The sequence below is a fragment of the Arvicanthis niloticus genome, chromosome 30, assembly GCF_011762505.2.
Source record: "Arvicanthis niloticus isolate mArvNil1 chromosome 30, mArvNil1.pat.X, whole genome shotgun sequence".
NCBI classification, from domain to species: Eukaryota; Metazoa; Chordata; class Mammalia; order Rodentia; family Muridae; genus Arvicanthis; species Arvicanthis niloticus.
In genome coordinates this window covers 20024235-20035219 of record NC_133438.1, presented here as the reverse complement: position 1 = coordinate 20035219, position 10985 = coordinate 20024235, and positions in this window count along the sequence as shown.

Below are 10985 nucleotides of genomic sequence, written 5' to 3'. Positions count from 1 at the left end.
TACTAGAGTATTCATTCTCTGGGTCATTCAGACCATGTGGAAAAAAAGAAAAAAAAAAAAACACAGAGAAAACAGCAGATTTGCTCTTACCAGAAAGATATTACTGCATGTTCTAGAAAAGGAAATTAGAATCTAAATCTAAATCGGTTTATGAATGTTATCCAACAAGAGATTGTTTAAACTTGAGATTACCATGTCTGTGTGTGTGTATATATATATATGTGTGTGTGTGTGTGTGTGTGTGTGTGTGTGTGTGTGTGTGTGTGTGTGAGGGAGAGGGAGAGGGAGAGGGAGAGGGAGAGGGAGAGGGAGAGGGAGAGGGAGAGGGAGAGGGAGAGGGAGAGGGAGAGGGAGAGGGAGAGGGAGAGAGAGGGAGAGGGAGAAACTTACAGCTACATAACAACTTTTGTAGCAACTCTCTGGAGGGAGCCCCATAGCTGCTGTGAGCTGCAGATGTGGGTTTTACGAGTTGATTCAAAATGATGTCACCTCACTGAATGTCATCAAAGGTTTCAGGAAACTAACAAGATCAATAAAAAGAACTTCTTCTGAAAATAGATCAGTTAGCTAGAGAACAAAGAATTATCATCTTAATAGGGCTATCCCCTGGATAAACTATGAACCCAGATCATGAAAACCGAAGGGTTTGGGCATTTATGGGAAGGGGCAAGGCAGCCTGAGGCAATGTTTCTCTTAGCCCTGGTGATGTATTTGGCAAAGTCAAGCTTCACTTTCTATGAGATCCAAACAGTAACTAATTCTTTTATAGGTGTATTTACCTATTTACTTATTCACTTATTAATTTAGTTCTTGCTCCAGTGGCCTACAGACGCCATCCCTTTCAGCAGTGTCTCATTTCTGAAGTGGCAGATTTTAATATTTTATGTGACAGATATTTTATTTCAGTCCTACTTACAATGACTTAAGAATGTCCCCAGTTCCTGCAAATGACAAACACTCCCTCTGCAAACATTTACCAGTCACCTTAGAGGTTTTGGGGAACAGAAATTTCAGAACATTTACTGTGTATTGTGTGTATCATCTCTCTTGCTCACTGGTTTTTGGATAAGAGGACAGACTGTCAGTAAATGTGGCCACAGATGTTGAACAATCCTAGTCAACAAATTGTTAGCAGATGGCATCTAGAAACTAGTTATGTAACATTTGAAAGGTCTCTCAACCTCTGAATTAAGGCCTTTCCTTACAGATTTGGCTAGGATTAAGAATGATAATGATCCGTTTGCCCCTTTCTCTCCTCCCCACCACCCTTCCCAAGACATGATCTCACTGCACACAGCTTAAGCTAGGCTCAAACTGTCAAGGTTCCTACTCTGGACTGTCTGAGCGCCGGGGTTACAGGTAATTGCTACCAGATTGGCCTCATGCTTATCTTAGCAGTGAATGCTGTTTGAAATGTACCAGTAAGAATTATAGATAGCTGTTCCAAGTTCATATCAAAAACAATCTGACTTAGGGCATTTACAGCACCAAATTGTTCCATCCAAAGACTAAGGTTTTTTCTTTTTCTTTTTTGGGTTTTCGAGACAGGGTTTCTCTGTATAGCCTTTGGCTGTCCTGAAACTCACTCAGTAGACCAGGCTGGCCTCGAACTCAGAAATCCGCCTGCCTCTGCCTCCCAAGTGCTGGGATTAAAGGCGTGCGCCACCACCGCCCGGCTAAGGTTTTTTCTTAGGCACAGATGCTATAAAACAGTGATGACAGTGGTTAATAGAGTTTCAAGGCTGCTTGACCTTTTTTCAAATCACATATTCTATGCTGTGTGAAATACTTTAACTTATTTGCTAATTGATCAACCAATTAAGATATTCTTAAAGTAAAAAAAAAGGCTAAATTTTTGTGAGTTTGATTTTATAGCTTCTAAATTACTTTTTACAAAAGATTCATACATGTATATGAATATTTTGCCTGCATTAATATTTGTACACCATGTGCGTCCCTAGTATTTATGGAAGCTGGAAGAGGACATCAGATCTCCTGGGATGGGGCTTACAGATGGCTGTGAGACACTGTGTGGATGGTAGGGACTGAACTATTGTCTCCTGGGGAAAAGCAACCAGTGCTCTCGATCCTCCAAGCCCACCCTCCTAAATTACTTTGACCCAATTTGAATATGCTACTAAAATACACTGGAAAATTGATGATTTTGTAATCTGGAGCTTATGTTAAGAGATAAGATATTAGGCGGGCGGTGGTGGTGCACGCCTTTAATCCCAGCACTTGGGAGGCAGAGGCAGGCAGAATTCTGAGTTCGAGGCCAGCCTGGTCTACAGAGTGAGTTCCAGAACAGCCAGGGCTACACAGAGAAACCCTGTCTCGAAAAACCAAAACGAGAGAGAGAGAGAGAGAGAGAGAGAGAGAGAGAGAGAGAGAGAGAGAGAAGATATTAAGTTGAATCTTAATTTCTGTTAAGTTTTAAAAAGCAACAAATTCATGCAATCTTTATGTTCAGGACATCAGGACATGGTGAGATGGCTCGGCAGCTTAAGCACATACTGGGCAGCCTGACAACCTGAGTTGAATCCCCAAGACCTACACAGAGGAAGAAAAGAACGAACGGAGTCGCAGTAATTGTCTGCTAAACTCCACAAATGTAAACTGGTATGTGTGCCCCACCCTTGCCAGATACACACACAGAAACAAAATAAATGCAATAAAGTTTTAAAAAGCAAACACAAAGACATCAAACGTGTCAATGTTAAAGCTGCAGGGAGTATGTGTGTCGGTGAATGTAGTTCAAAGTACATGATAATTAAAATCGTGCCTGTTCACAAAATGGGGCCCATTTCAAATTTTCTTCTTCTTGTCTTCCTCCTCCTCCTCTTCCTCCTCTTCCTTCTCCTCTTCCTCCTCCTCTTCCTTCTCCTCTTCCTCTTCCTCCTCCTCTTCCTTCTCCTCCTCTTTCTCCTTCTTCTCCTCTTCCTCCTCCTCCATCTCCTCTTCCTTCTCTTCCTCCTCCTCCTCCACCTTTTCACCCTCCTCCACCTCCTCCTCCTCTTCCTCTTCTACCTCTTCCTTCTCCTATCCTCCTTCTTCTTCCTCTTATTTCTTCTTTTTGTGTATACACATGTATGTTGAAGATCAAACCACTGGTCTTGTATGTTAGACAAGCATTCAGCCACTGAGCTATGTATCTTCTGCCTCCCACTGTTACTTCTAATAAAGGTAATAGAAACATCATTCAGTTTTAGACACTGTAATGATGGTAAAGAGAATTTTCTGAGGCAGGAAGTATTCAGAATGAAAAAAAAAAAAGCTTTTCAATGTGGTCTTAGAAAAGTTCTAGGCCACTTGAAGGTAAATCAAGAGATAAAAATGATAATTGTGAATTTGTAAAACTGCTGATAGAGTATGAAATTATTAAGGTTCTACTCATGTGATGGCTAACACGTTTAAAGTTTAAACTTACTCAAGCAAGAGATCAAAAATAAAAATAAAAAAATGTTTCTAGCATGTAAGCTCTAGCACTGTACCCTATCAGCTCACCCCTTGGGGACTAATTTTGAAATTGACTATATTTTTTTTTAGTTTTCTACATTTAATATAAACTTTAACAAATTTACATAAATTCATATTTAAGCAGAAACTAGTTTTACATGTACTTATATCAAATATATGTAAAAAAGAATTATTTTCAAGGTTTTTTTTTTTGTGTTTTGGCATTTTTTATTTATTTATTTACACTCCAGATTTTATTTCCCCCACCAGTCAGAGAAGTTGCACCTAACCCTTAAGAGACTGGAGGCCCCAGGGAGTTTAGAGGTCTGTTTAGGGGGTGGGGGTGGGGGATGGGGACATCCTCATGGAGGCAGGGATGTGGGGAGGAAGTATGGGATGTAGAACAGTAGAAGGATGGATGGGGTGAGGGGAATAAAATCTGGAAATTGACTAATCTAATGAAATTTAATTGCTATTATTGAAAGATAATAGCCCATAAAGCTAGCTGGTATTTCTGCTTTTGTGATCAAGCTCTGAAGGAGGACTACAAGATGTTTATGTTAAACACCTGCCTAAGCAGAGGCAGGATGCATGTAATTCTATGGTTTTTGTCTTTATAAACCCTGAGATAATATGGCTAAATGTTATGTCTTGAATATCTCAGATCTTGGGACACAGTTCTGGCTCCAGGTACAGATGCCAGTACCTGGATAAAAGCCTCTTCTTTGTTAAATATCCTTATAATCAGACTGGTGAATCTCTGGCTGACACTGGACCCATAACACCCACACAGAATTGGAATGGGGAGGTGGTAAGAGAGCCGGGGAGACCTCCCATGTGCCTGAGATAAGTCAGTTCTCCAGGCCCAGAGGAATTCCCTCTCACTCTGCCACCATCCTGTGCTTGCACCCCTCATAAATGTGAGCAAATTCTGCTAACAGCATTTATCTTTAACACTCCTTAAGACTTCAGCAGACTAAATGAAAAGCCCTAGACAATACCCTTGCCTTGTAGTGGTCTGTGCTGTAGACTCTACTCTGAGCTGAAGCCAGCCCTAGCGTCTGATATTCAACACTAGTGAACTTTGTATCTAAATTTGTTTACCTAATTCCTGCCTTTTTGGCTTCCAAAACTTTTGGATTTAACTTCCTTGACCATGCCAGTAGTATGCCAATGACATACACATTTGGGAGGCAAGTGGATCATGAGTTCAAGGCCAGCCTGGGCTATCATGTGGACCTTGTAAGAATAATGGGAGTGTGCTGGTATAGTAGAGGCAAGGCTCTTATGGGGTCTATCAACGCTTTCTCGCCTACTGCACAGGAGGAGAATTCCTGTCTGGTATGTAAATCTTATCAAAAGCCCATTACTGGAGAAGTAATAGGTGCCAGTGAGAACCTGATAGCTGTTGCTTTGCTAAATGAAAATGACGAGCTGATCAAATTGCCTCTAAATAACTGTTTATCCCCACGCAATGGTGCCACTGTCAGCTTTGGCCAGAGAAGCTCCTTTCTACGGTGGGTACCAGGGCATCAGTAATGACAGAGACTCATAATTGATCAAAATGCTTAGAAGTGACTGCTGAAGTTTTAGCCAGAAGCTGAGCATCTTCATTACCCCGTCCACAGCTTAGAGACTGTGAAGAGGATGTAAAGGACCTCACACTCTTCTGTTTGTTTGTTTTGAGACAGTGTCTTTCTATACAGCCCTGACTGTTGTGGAACTCACTCTGTACATCAAGCTAGCCTCAACCTCACAGCCCTGCCTCTGCCTCCCCAGTGTTGGGATTAAACATGTGAGCAGGAGATGAGGTTACCTGCATGTGCTTCGACCTCTCAAGCCTGTCATGAGAGAAACCAAGACTCACGAGGTCCCTTCCTCTCCAGGATCTCTAAGCAGTTAATGGTTAACGAGGGAGGAAGAAATGTTTATTTTCTCAATGGTGTAGCCACTGGTTACATGTTCCATGTAAATGTGCACATGTTCCTGTAAAAGAACAAAACAAAACAACCCAAAACAATGAAATTCACCGGGTCATATGAAAAAAAGGAGGCTGGTAAGATGGCTCAGTGGGCGAAAGAACCTGTACTAAGCTTGACAACCTGAGTTTGATCCCCAGGACCCATATGGTGGCAGGACAGATCAGACTCCACAATGTTGTCCTCTGACCTTCACAGAAGCACTGTGCCATGTACATGCATACAAAGAAAAGTAATCTGGAAGTGACAGGACAGTAAATATGAGAGGAATGTAAGTAGATGAGAAAATGAAGGGAGCAGTGAAAGTGGGAGGGAGAGAGGGAGGAGCAATCAGATGATCACACACATGTGTGAGTGACATATCACAATGAAGCTCACTTTGTGTAAACGATCACATACACACAAGAGTGTCTGAAATGTCACAACGAAGCTCACTTCGTGTAATTAATATATGCCAGTAAAAGCCTAAATTATACAAAAACTAAAAGCAAAAAGAACAATGGGAATGAAGAGAGGTCTCACAGTGAATGAGAAAGGAAAGCTTGCAGAGGCCAGCAAATACTGTACTCCAAGGTTCTTCTTCCTCCTTTAAAATGTCCCTTACACTCACACATTCACACACAGAGACAGTCATCTTACACTCACACATATATACTCACATGCAGAGAGACAGTCTTCTTACGCACGCACGCACACACACGCACACACACACACACACACACACTCACATAGACTCTCCTAAACACATTCATTCACATTCATACAGACACTTGTAAAAGCATACAGGCACACGCACATGCACACGCACACACATACGCACGTTTTGATGCTGCTGGGAATCAATCAGATGTAGGGGCTCCTGCGTATTAAGCAGCTTCTCTACCACTGAGCTATGTCTTCATTTTTTTCATTTACATATTTAAAAGAAGTTACTTTTTTTTTTTAGTACACAAGTCCAAACTCCAAACTTTAAATTTCCCAACATTATAATATCCTAAACTGTTGCTGAGATTATGTGTAAATGTCATTTTAAGTGACCTCTATGTACAGTCCGGGCTTCTAATACAGGAAGCAAAGGGCTTATTAAATTCTTTAGGTAAGAAAATGTTTATTTTGAGTTTCTATTGATTTCAACATGCTAGAAAGCCCATTTCCTGGACTTGGAAATGGGGAAGAAGCTGGGGAATTCCCATACCTTTTCCCCTGGCTTTATTCAGAAAGTCAGGTGAATCAAGACAAGTTAACATTTCAAGACAAGTTAAAATGAAATGTAAATTTAGGTTTTTTGTTATCAGGAAGCAATCCTTAAATATTCTTCCTGGGGAGAATTTATGGATGCTGTTTTAGGCATAAAGACATGGAGGCCCTAAGAGAAGATATAACCAGTGAAAAGGTGTATCAAATTCAAGGAGATTTGGAAAATAGGATCAATTGAAAGGCCAAAAAGGACGTATTTCCAAAATGTATACATTCCCCTAATCCAAATCAGCATCTGAAAGAACTTTTAAAGAAATAACAATATTAATAATTTTGTGATCAGATTTAAATCAAAATTAGAAGATTTAAAAGAAAATCTTTGTACCTTAAATCAACTTATATGCAAACAAACAGAGTTTTCAGTTTAAAACCAGGCCAAGAGTATGTATGCAGTTAGCAAAGGAGTCAGGGCTTTGTGTAGTGTGTGAGTCCATGAGCAGCTGAGCTGAAAGCCGGCCTCTGTCCTTGGGGAACTTATAAAGATCATATGACTACAAATAACAAAACTGTCTGGAGGTGGCTGGCAGCACACACCTGTAGTCCCAGAGTTCAAGGTCATCCATCCTTAGTTATATAGAGAGCCTGTGCTAAACTGTGCAAGATGAGAGCCTATCCCAACCCTTCAAACAGAAGAGTAAAACCCTTTAATTACCTAATAATCTGTTATGTGGAAACAAGATTGAAGTTTCTTTGGTTTTTGTTTTTAATTTTAAATTTTATTATTGTAAGAGAGAGAGAGAGAGAGAGAGAGAGAGAGAGAGAGAGAGAGAGAGAAAGTTTTGTATATTTGAGCACTACCATGGACATGGAGGCCAAAGGACAAGTTGACCAACTCTCCTATAGTCTCCTATGTTTCTCTGGAGAAGAAATCCAGGCCCCCAAACTTGCTTAGGCAGTAAGCATCTTTACCATTGAACTATCTCCTGGCTCTGTTGATTTTTAAGACATGATTTCATGTAACCCATGATGGATTGAACAGATTCACTTTCCTCCAACCAACACTGAAACTGCAAATGTGAAACACCACATCTGGTTAAAGTTGCTGTTTTAAACTGTAGAATACACACACACACACACACACAAGTTAGAAGACATTTGAACATGAGAAAGAATGTTCTAAATATGTATAACATTCATATGTCACTGTGTCTTAGGCAGTTAAGCAGGGTGTTCATATCACAGACAATAGCAAATCTAGGTTTGTTATTTTACACACAGATATTCAGATTTCCCTACCTTGATCTCTTTGTGAAGACATGATATTCTCTGACAAACATGCATCAGGATATGATTTAATTTAAGGTCACCCCAACATCAAGGAATGAGAGATAGTCAAGAACACAAAAAGAATTGTAAGAGCACAGAGGGGGTTGTCAAGATGACTCAGAGGAAAAAGGCATTTGAGGTACAAATCTGGTGGCACCAACTCCACAAAGTTGTCCTCTGACGCCCACAAGCACATTATATGTGTTCAGAGGCATATGAATAAACATATACATCTATTGAAATGAAAAATAATGTTTTTAAAAATATTTCAGAAAGAAAAAAGAGTTCGGAAATGCCACTTACTACTAGGGTAGATTTGGAAGAACTATACAAGGACATGAAATGCAGACAAACTTGTCCAGGGACCTTCCAGGAGAATGGGCTTTAACAAATCCATGTAGAGTGGTGTGGGCTGTGCTCTCTGATGATGAATGATCCCACTGAAGAGAGCATATGTCCAGCAAGCTGTAGAAATTAATTTAGAACATTATATGTGTAAGATGAAAAAGTCAGCATTTGCCAAGTCTCAATCATGTGGTTCAATTCAATTTTATGATTTTTATGTTAATTATGCACCATTCAAGATTTATTAATTGAAAATGTTTGTGAGAGTACAGTGTTTGTGTGTGTGTGCATGTGTGTGTTTGTGTGCATATGTGAGTGTCTGTGTGTGCATTTGTGTGTATGTGTGAATGAATGTGTGTGTGTGTGTGTGTGTGTGTGTGTGTGTTTTCACTTTACATCTTGTCTCAGGAGTGGGAGATTCCAGGTTCAGGTTACAGCATGTAGCTTCACATGGGTTTTGAACATGGAAAATCAAGTCCTTATGCTAATGTGTGTGGAACTTTACCCACCAAGTCATTCCCCAAAGTCCTTAATATTTTTCAGTGACAGATAGCATTGAGGTTGCCTCATCCTAAACTCCACTGTCTATAAGTTTGATAAAGGCTTCTAAGGGTTTTTTTCTAATAAACATGACTATTATTTTGTAACTTAAAAAGTGTTTACCTGAATATCTTGAAATATCAACTTGGAGGATCCATGATCCTTGTGGATCACGGAACGTGGAATGGACTGAAAGTTTTCTGCTCTTTGAACTCTTAAGTTAGAGTCTTAACAGTCAAGGTGACTATATGTGGAGTGGGCCTTATGGTGATGAAAGTGGAGTTCTCATAAGTGGGACTGATGCCTTTATAAGAGAGACCTCGGAGGGTTCCTCCCATCAGACAAGCACACAGCGAGGCAATGGTGTCTATCAAATCAATGAACAGAGTCTCGCAAAAATCAAGATCTTCTGCCACCCTGATCTCAGACTTCCTATCCTCCAGGACTTTGCATCCACCTGAACTTGATATCTCAACCAAACTCTGTCAAAACATACTCATATCCTATGCCTGGTTGAATAAAAAGGGGGTGTGACAACAACCAATCTCTCAGCATTCCTGGATCCTTTCCATCTTATGCACATCTTATAAGAAAATTAGTTTTTTATGCATACACCCCCTGGTAATAATTTCCATTGCATTTGCAGAATCACCTTGCTCAGAACCAGCTCAGAGTTCTATAGGGCTTATCCATCCCAGGACTTCCTCTGGCTCCACTGTTCTATCTTGAAACAATCTCTTCCTTCATCTTGATTGGTAGAGAGCCTTTCCCTGTCCCACCACACCCAAAGGCTCTTTTTCTGCTTGATTCTTCTCTCCTGGAGCTCTTGGGGTGAGATCCCGTAACTTTTCTATTTTTTTTTTAAAGATTTATTTATTTATTCTATGTAGTACACCATCACTGTCTTCTGACACACCAGAAGAGGGCATTGGATCCCATTACAGATGGTTGTGAGCCACCATGTGGTTGCTGGGAATTGAACTCAGGACCTCTGGAAGAGCAGTCAGTGCTCTTAACCACTGAGCCATCTCTCCAGCCCCTCCCTCCCGTAACCTTTCAATAGGTTACTGCCATTCAAGACCCAGCAGTCTCAGAACCATTGATGGTGTCATGAGAACCTGTTGGTGTGACTCTTTTACCCTCAAAACCCACTACCAGTGACACACTTCCTCCAACAAGGCCATACATCAAAAACCTACCCAAATACCATCATTAACTGGGACCAGTTATTACAGGAGCATATGGAGGGCTTTCTCATTCAAATTGCCATCTATGGTCTATGTCATTGACCCTAGAAAAACAATTTAACACTACTATTCTTTTAAATGGACATAACAAGATTTTATCTTTACAACACTCACCTCCCCAAGGATCAGAGATGATTGTGGAAGTGACAATGGAAAGAACATAAAAGCCAGAAACAGTGAACATCTACAGTAAATTGCATTTGCTGGACATGAAAGGGCCATGGTACACATGAACTCAGAGCCTGTAGACTGTATGCACAAGACTTGCTCTAGATCAAGGTGCCTAAAATCCAGCTTGGATGGAGGAGAAGCTTCTGATGTCTCACTTCAGCACAGAAAGTAGCAGTTGGTATTGCTGGGGGAAGAAGGGTAAGGTTTTTGTCGTTGCTTTGTTTTTCTCTGTTTTTTTTCTTTAGTCAGTTAAAATTTATTTTGTTTTTTATTAAATGTATTTTGTTATTCACTTTCCATCTCAATATCAGCCTTTTCCTCCCAGTACCCCCTCAGGCAGTTCCTCTCCCTATTCCCCCCTCCTTTGAGAAAGGCGAGTTTCTCTCTAGGTATTGCCCACCCCCATTTCCCACCCTGCCTCCTGCACATCATGTCGCTGCAGGACTAAGTGCATCCTTTTCCATTGAGGCCAGATAAGGCAACCCATCTAGGGAATCAGAATTCATAGGCAGGTGAGTAGTCAAGCAGGCAATAGAGTTAGAGACAGCGCCCTCTTCTGTTGGAGGACCTGCATAAAGACCAAACTGCTCATCTGCTACATATGTGCAGGGCCTAGGTAGGTCCAGCCGATGCTTGCTCTTTGGTTGGTTATGCAGTCTCTGGGAGCTCCCAAGGGTCCAGGTAAGTTGACTCTGTTGGTCTTCCTGTGAAGTCTCTGTCCTCT